Source organism: Helianthus annuus, chromosome 5, assembly GCF_002127325.2.
Source record: "Helianthus annuus cultivar XRQ/B chromosome 5, HanXRQr2.0-SUNRISE, whole genome shotgun sequence".
Classification (NCBI taxonomy): Eukaryota; Viridiplantae; Streptophyta; class Magnoliopsida; order Asterales; family Asteraceae; genus Helianthus; species Helianthus annuus.
This window is the reverse complement of record NC_035437.2, coordinates 116,255,828-116,261,872: the sequence shown is the minus strand read 5'-3', so window position 1 is coordinate 116,261,872 and position 6,045 is coordinate 116,255,828. Positions and strand designations below refer to the sequence as shown.

The 6,045-nt window shown below is 32.8% G+C and overlaps 1 non-coding gene across 1 annotated transcript; it reads right to left on the bottom strand.

The window, feature by feature from the left end:
- Window positions 1-3,327: 3,327 nt before the first annotated feature.
- TRNAR-UCG lies at window positions 3,328-3,401 on the bottom strand. Its single transcript has one exon. It is a non-coding gene; the product is annotated as a tRNA-Arg (tRNA).
- Window positions 3,402-6,045: the final 2,644 nt, after the last annotated feature.

Genomic DNA, 6,045 nt, shown 5'->3' with positions numbered 1-6,045 from the left:
AAAGACAAAAAAATTGGATGTTAACTGAAAAATCTAACCGATTTTGATTTTGGATGAAAATGGCAACAAAATTGAAACCACAGGGACCCATATTCAAAAGACAAAAAAGTTGGATGGTAACTGAAAAATCTAACCAGATTTTGATTTTGGATGAAAATGACAACAAAATTAAAACCATAGGGACCCAAATTCAAAAGGTTTTAGTTTTGAACTAAAGTGAAAAAGTAACCAAACCTTAGAGAGCATTTTGGTAGTCCAGATATATAATTAATAAGTCTAAAAAAAGAAATGTAAAAGAATGTGCCAGTATCATTTGAAAACAAACACCTAACACGACATAGAAACAAAAGCTTAAAGGTGACATTTTCAACCCATTTACTTATAAAATGATGGATTGTGTGGGTCTAATTGATCAAGTATAATAATATAGTCAACATAGCACATGTCAAATGGGTTAAATGTCAAACCACAAGGTCTAAAATGACATTTAACTCTTACACTAAAAACACTATATTTTTTCTGTCCTTTTTAATTAAATAATATTTTTTTATACTTTTATTATTACTTTTTCTCTCTTATCCACTCACAAGCACTTTCAAAAAATATTAAAAAATTATAGAGGTGAACAGTAACTTTTTCCTCCAAATTTACTAGTGAACAGTAACTTTTTTCTTCTTTTACTCTTCTCCACTCACAACCATTTACAACCACTCTAAAAAGTATAGAGGTTACACTCACAATAATATGGAGGTTCCATTGTGAATGCTCTTAGAGCATTACAATCAAATACATTACTCCATTTCTATAATTATACTAAAAAATACTACGTTTTCTCTCTTCTTTTTAATTAAATAATATTTTTTTAAACTTTTATCATTACCTTTTTCTCTCTTCTGCACAATCTTTTTTAAAAAATATTAAAAAATTATATAGGTGAACAGTTTCTCCTCCAAATTTATTGATGAACAGTAACTTTTTTTCCTTGGTCTCCTTTTTCTCTCTACTTCACTCAGAACAATTTATACTCTTACAAATATAAAGGTTACACACATACACATACAGGATCCATTCTAAATGCTCTCATGATTACGTCTATATGCATTTACCGGCATCTATATCATATATACGTGAACACTAACTTTGTCATGGATGAATGAAGGGTCGCCCATCTGACTATGGATAAACACAAGTACCTATGTAGTTATACTTCTAGATATCTCTTCTATGTTGAGAGTGTATATTGGTGTTATTTATAGAAAGTGTATATTGGTGTTATTTGGATATTCATTCTTTGGGCTTTATATAATTAGGCTTCATATTGGGCCCAAAGAAATAAGGCTTTTATTTGGTAGAATGTCGGCCATTAGGCCTTAGATGTGGGTAGTATTAGATATCAAAGTAGATATAGGCACAAGTTAATAGTTTCTTTTTTTCATTTTTGGGCTACTTTGGAACTTGGGGTTAGTGGTTCACAAAATAACCAGTTATTAACCAAAAGCCTAATTGGTTAATAACCGATTGAGGAGTTCCAGATCAGTGGTTATTTTTAACTAGTTTCTAACCGTTGTACCAGTTAATCAGGGAAAAACCGAAAAAATAAAATAGTTTTTTTATGAAAATAACCAGTTATTAACCAAACCGGTTAAAGTTATAACCGGTTAATGCACAAATGAGAAAATAACCGGCGATTAACTGAGCCGATTAGAGAAAATAACCGATTTGTGCACCTCTACTTGTGGTCATGTCCTGGTTTTATCTCTTAACTAGTGTAATGTTTGGTAATTGGTATTCTTTGATTCTTTTTTAGTAATGCTAGGGTTTGGTCCTCTTACCAAAAAGAAATGTATGTGGTGTTTATATTTTCATAACCGGTAAGATCAATTATTTGGTTATTGGAAACACGAGTCGGTTAATTTTGTTAACTGCTGATCTTGACCGGTTCACGTCCATTCTGATTAATAAATTATACTACATCTTAAAATAGAAAGTCGGTGCATAGTCACCGACACCTCAAATTTCATAAATACACGTGTAGTTGAAGACAAAAAGTAGTTATGTATTTATATTATATAATAATATTTATACATGTGGAAAAGTAATTGTATTATGCTACATCTTAAAATACACCGTCTTTGTCTTCCAGTCCCTGTACTTTAACAATATTGCAATTTTAACCCTTTAATTTTGGTACCTTTAAAATTTCATAAAATGACAAATTTAGTCCCTAAACCTTCTACTTTGAATTTTCAAAACCACAACCTCATCTTTCAAACTTTGTCAGCGCCAACCCTATACTTTGTTTTTCCACCATCACCCCCTTAGCTCTTACAAAGTTACGCCACCAACCATCTTCTTTTATATTTCCACCAACACACCCTCATCTTTTACACATTTACGCCACCACCCTTATACTTTTACACTGTCTTTTTTAGACTTTGCTTTTTACCCCTTGCACTCTTACTCCATTTTTACACCCGCCAAACTTTAAAAAAATTGCAATTGTAACTCTTAGACTACAACTCTTACTTTTCCAAATGTAAATGCTTTGTGTTTTACGAAATGTCTTAGGTATTGTATTTCACACATTGTGTCTACCTTTGTGTTCTACATTTTTTTAATTGTCTTTTACGTACTGCGTTTTACAAATCGTGTTTTGTCTTACTATATGTTTCCATCCGTCGCATGCCGCCGCAACGCGCGGCGGGCAAAATACTAGTTCAATCAAATTTTGATTTTAACAAATATATAATTGTATAAAGGAGAAGTAGAGACAACACATTATTTATGAAATGATTTTAGTAACGCCTCATTTTCATCAGCCAATAGTAGCTAAAATATAAAACTTTATAACAACAACAAAATAGTAAGGTTTGATAACTCGCTAGTCGCTAGTCATATACACATTTTTATTGGGAATAATTGGTTAAATATTTTAAGTAACTAGATTTTAACTCTTACTCAACTCAGTTTTTTTAAGTATACAAGATTAATTGCTGGAATTCACATGGTTTGGTTGGAAACTTCACATGGATTGGTTGGAAACCAGCCTTGATCGAAATATACAGGTTTTTGCCGGAATTTGGCGGGTTTATCGATTTTTGCCTGCCGAATGGACTGAATACTTTGTTAATAAAAAACCGACCACAAATAAAAGATACTACAATCATACTTTGTTAATCAAATAACCCACCACAAAAACCGACCACAAATAAAAGATACTACAATCATACTTTGTTAATCAAATAACCCACCACAAATGAAAGCTACAACACTCATCCTTTGTTAATCAAATAACCCACTACAAATAAAAGCTACTAAAAAAGTAATCGACCACAGTGGGAGTCGAACCCACGACCTTTTGATCCGAAGTCAAACGCGCTAATCCACTGCGCTATGCGGTCTTTTATGTTAACTGCTCATGCTTTAATTTTAATAACTATAGTTTTTGAATCCATTTTTACGTGATTTTAGTTTATATAATTTATTAATGGGTTAATAAACATACAATGATGATTTTAGGAATTCACAGTTTAAACGATATCCAAAATTAGTATATTGAGTGGTTTCTAAAGTGTTTGAAAAATATAACTCCTCTCTCTCGAACACACATATTCGAATACAATTCATGTATAAAGTGGTTTTTACACACCGTTGTAATTTGATCATTTATGTGCACCATTATACCTAGTTTTGACACCCGTTGTAAAAAAAAAAAAAAAAAAAAGAGAACGTATAAAAAACCGTTATCTTAAAAAAGTTATAACAATTCTATAATCAAATTTAAGATGATAAAATTATCATTTTATGAAATGATTTTTTGAAAGAATAAGGTGTATATGTATAGTATACAAAAGTTATATTTGTTCTAAAGTTCACTAAATATAATTTTCAACCACAAGAAAACCGTAGGGCTGGCAATTCTGACACGAACATGATAACACGACACGAACCTACACGAAGTTAACAGGTTTCGTGTTTGGCCTTAACAGGTTTCGTGTCTAAAACAGCTCGACACGATAAGACCTGTTTAAATTTCGTGTTTAAACAGGTTAAAACCCGTTAACCTGTTAAGACTCGTTAGTGATCTGTTTATAATTTTAAATTAAAAATTAAATCAAATATGTGGGGACATGAGTCAGACATGGGGGATTACGTCGTATTAGGGATTTAGGGTATACCCAAAACTTGAAATCCATTAATTCACTTTTCACAGTTTGACGCTTCAGCCCAGCCGCTTGCCATTCTTGCTCCGGTCATTCAACCGTTCATCGCCGTCAAGATTCGGGGCGTTAGTTATTCCGCCGTCAGTTCAACCGTTCATCCGGTCACTCTCCGCGTCGTGTAAATTTACTTCAGACCAGCCTCGCCATTCTCATCCGGTCAGTTATTCCGGCTCAGTTCTACTGGGAGATTTGACAATGAGATTTGTAATAACAGTGTGATTGTAAACCCCCTTGCCCTAGTTGTTAGTCGACAACTTGCCTAATCCAATTCTTATTATCACATAAAACATAATCTAGTGTTTCGATTATTGGGGTTTTATCATTTATGTCAAATTTGAATTTGATGTTAATATAGTTCTTTTGTATTTGTGTTTTTTCTTAGGTAGATTGGGAAAATTGATACTGAAGTCTTAGGTAGATTGATTCACAAAATAAACTTGGTAATTTTTTCTTGTTCGTGTCTTAACAGGTCGTTTCCGTGTCTTAAACAGGTTGTGTGATAAGATGGTAAGTTTTTCGTGTCTTAGCAGTTTGTTATCAGGTTCGTGTTTGAAAAATCTGACACGATAAGATTTCGTGTCGTGTTCGTGTTTACATATTTCGGGTTCGTGTCTTATCGTGTTCGTGTCTTAACAGATCGGGTTGACCCGATATGTCAGCCCTAACAAAACCAAGTGTCGGCGCCGACACGGTAATAGTGGTGGCCTTTCATTGGGCTAAATGGGCGGCAGGGATAATAGTGCCAGGCAGCTGCCTGGCACTCCCCAATTGGACCAACAAATTTACGATTTTATCCCCCTTTAAAATTACGATTTTGCCATCAGTTAAAAATTATGTTTTCGCCCTCGCTTAAAAATAAATTTATTTACGCTTATGCTCCTAGCTAAATATTTCAATTTTGCCCCCGGTTAAAAATTACGATTTTGCCCCGTTTCAATTTACAGTTTTGCCATTAGTTTTTTTCCCTTAAAAATACGATTTTCCCATCAGTTCAAAGTTATGTTTTTACCCCCACTTAAAAATAAATTTACGCTTTCGCTCCCAGCTAAAAGTTCCAATTTTGCCCACGGTTCAAAATTACGATTTTGCCCCGTATAAATTTATAGTTTTGTCATTAGTTTTTTTTCTCACATCCAAGTTACGATTTTACCCTCAACTTAAATTTACATTTTGCCCAGCGTTTTTGTTTGTTTTCCTGGTGACATTACAAGTTTGCCCCCAGTTTAAAATTACAGTCGTGCCGGCAACTTCCTGGCACTCCCCCATTGGTCCATTTAGTTTACAGTTTATCCCCGAATTAAAATTATGATTTGGCCCTCAGTTTATGTTTTTCCCATCGTTTTAGTTTTTTTTTACCAAAACTATAAAGGTTTTTTGTTTTAATTGGTTTACTCGATTTAATTTTTTTTCGTGTCAAGAAGTTGCCTAACACTAGCTCATTAGTCCTGAAAAATTACAGTTTTGCCCTGAGCTCAAAATTACGATCTTATCATCGTTTTTGTTTATTTTTTTTCCTAGCAAAATTATAGTAATCTTTTTTTAATTGGTTGAGAATTATTCGGCCATCGCCCCGCAACGCGGGCGGGGATCTACTAGTTAGAAAAAAATCAGAGATTAAATATAATTAGAAAAAATCAAGATTTAAAGTTTGTTCGTTCTTTGAATTTAAATAAATATATCACAGAAGTAATCAGAGTAAATGATTACAATGAGGATTTTGAAAAATAAAATAAAAAAATGAATTAATTAATTATGATCAGAACCTAACCTAAAGTAAGAGGAAGTAATCAGAGTAAATATAATTAGAAAAAATCAAGATTTA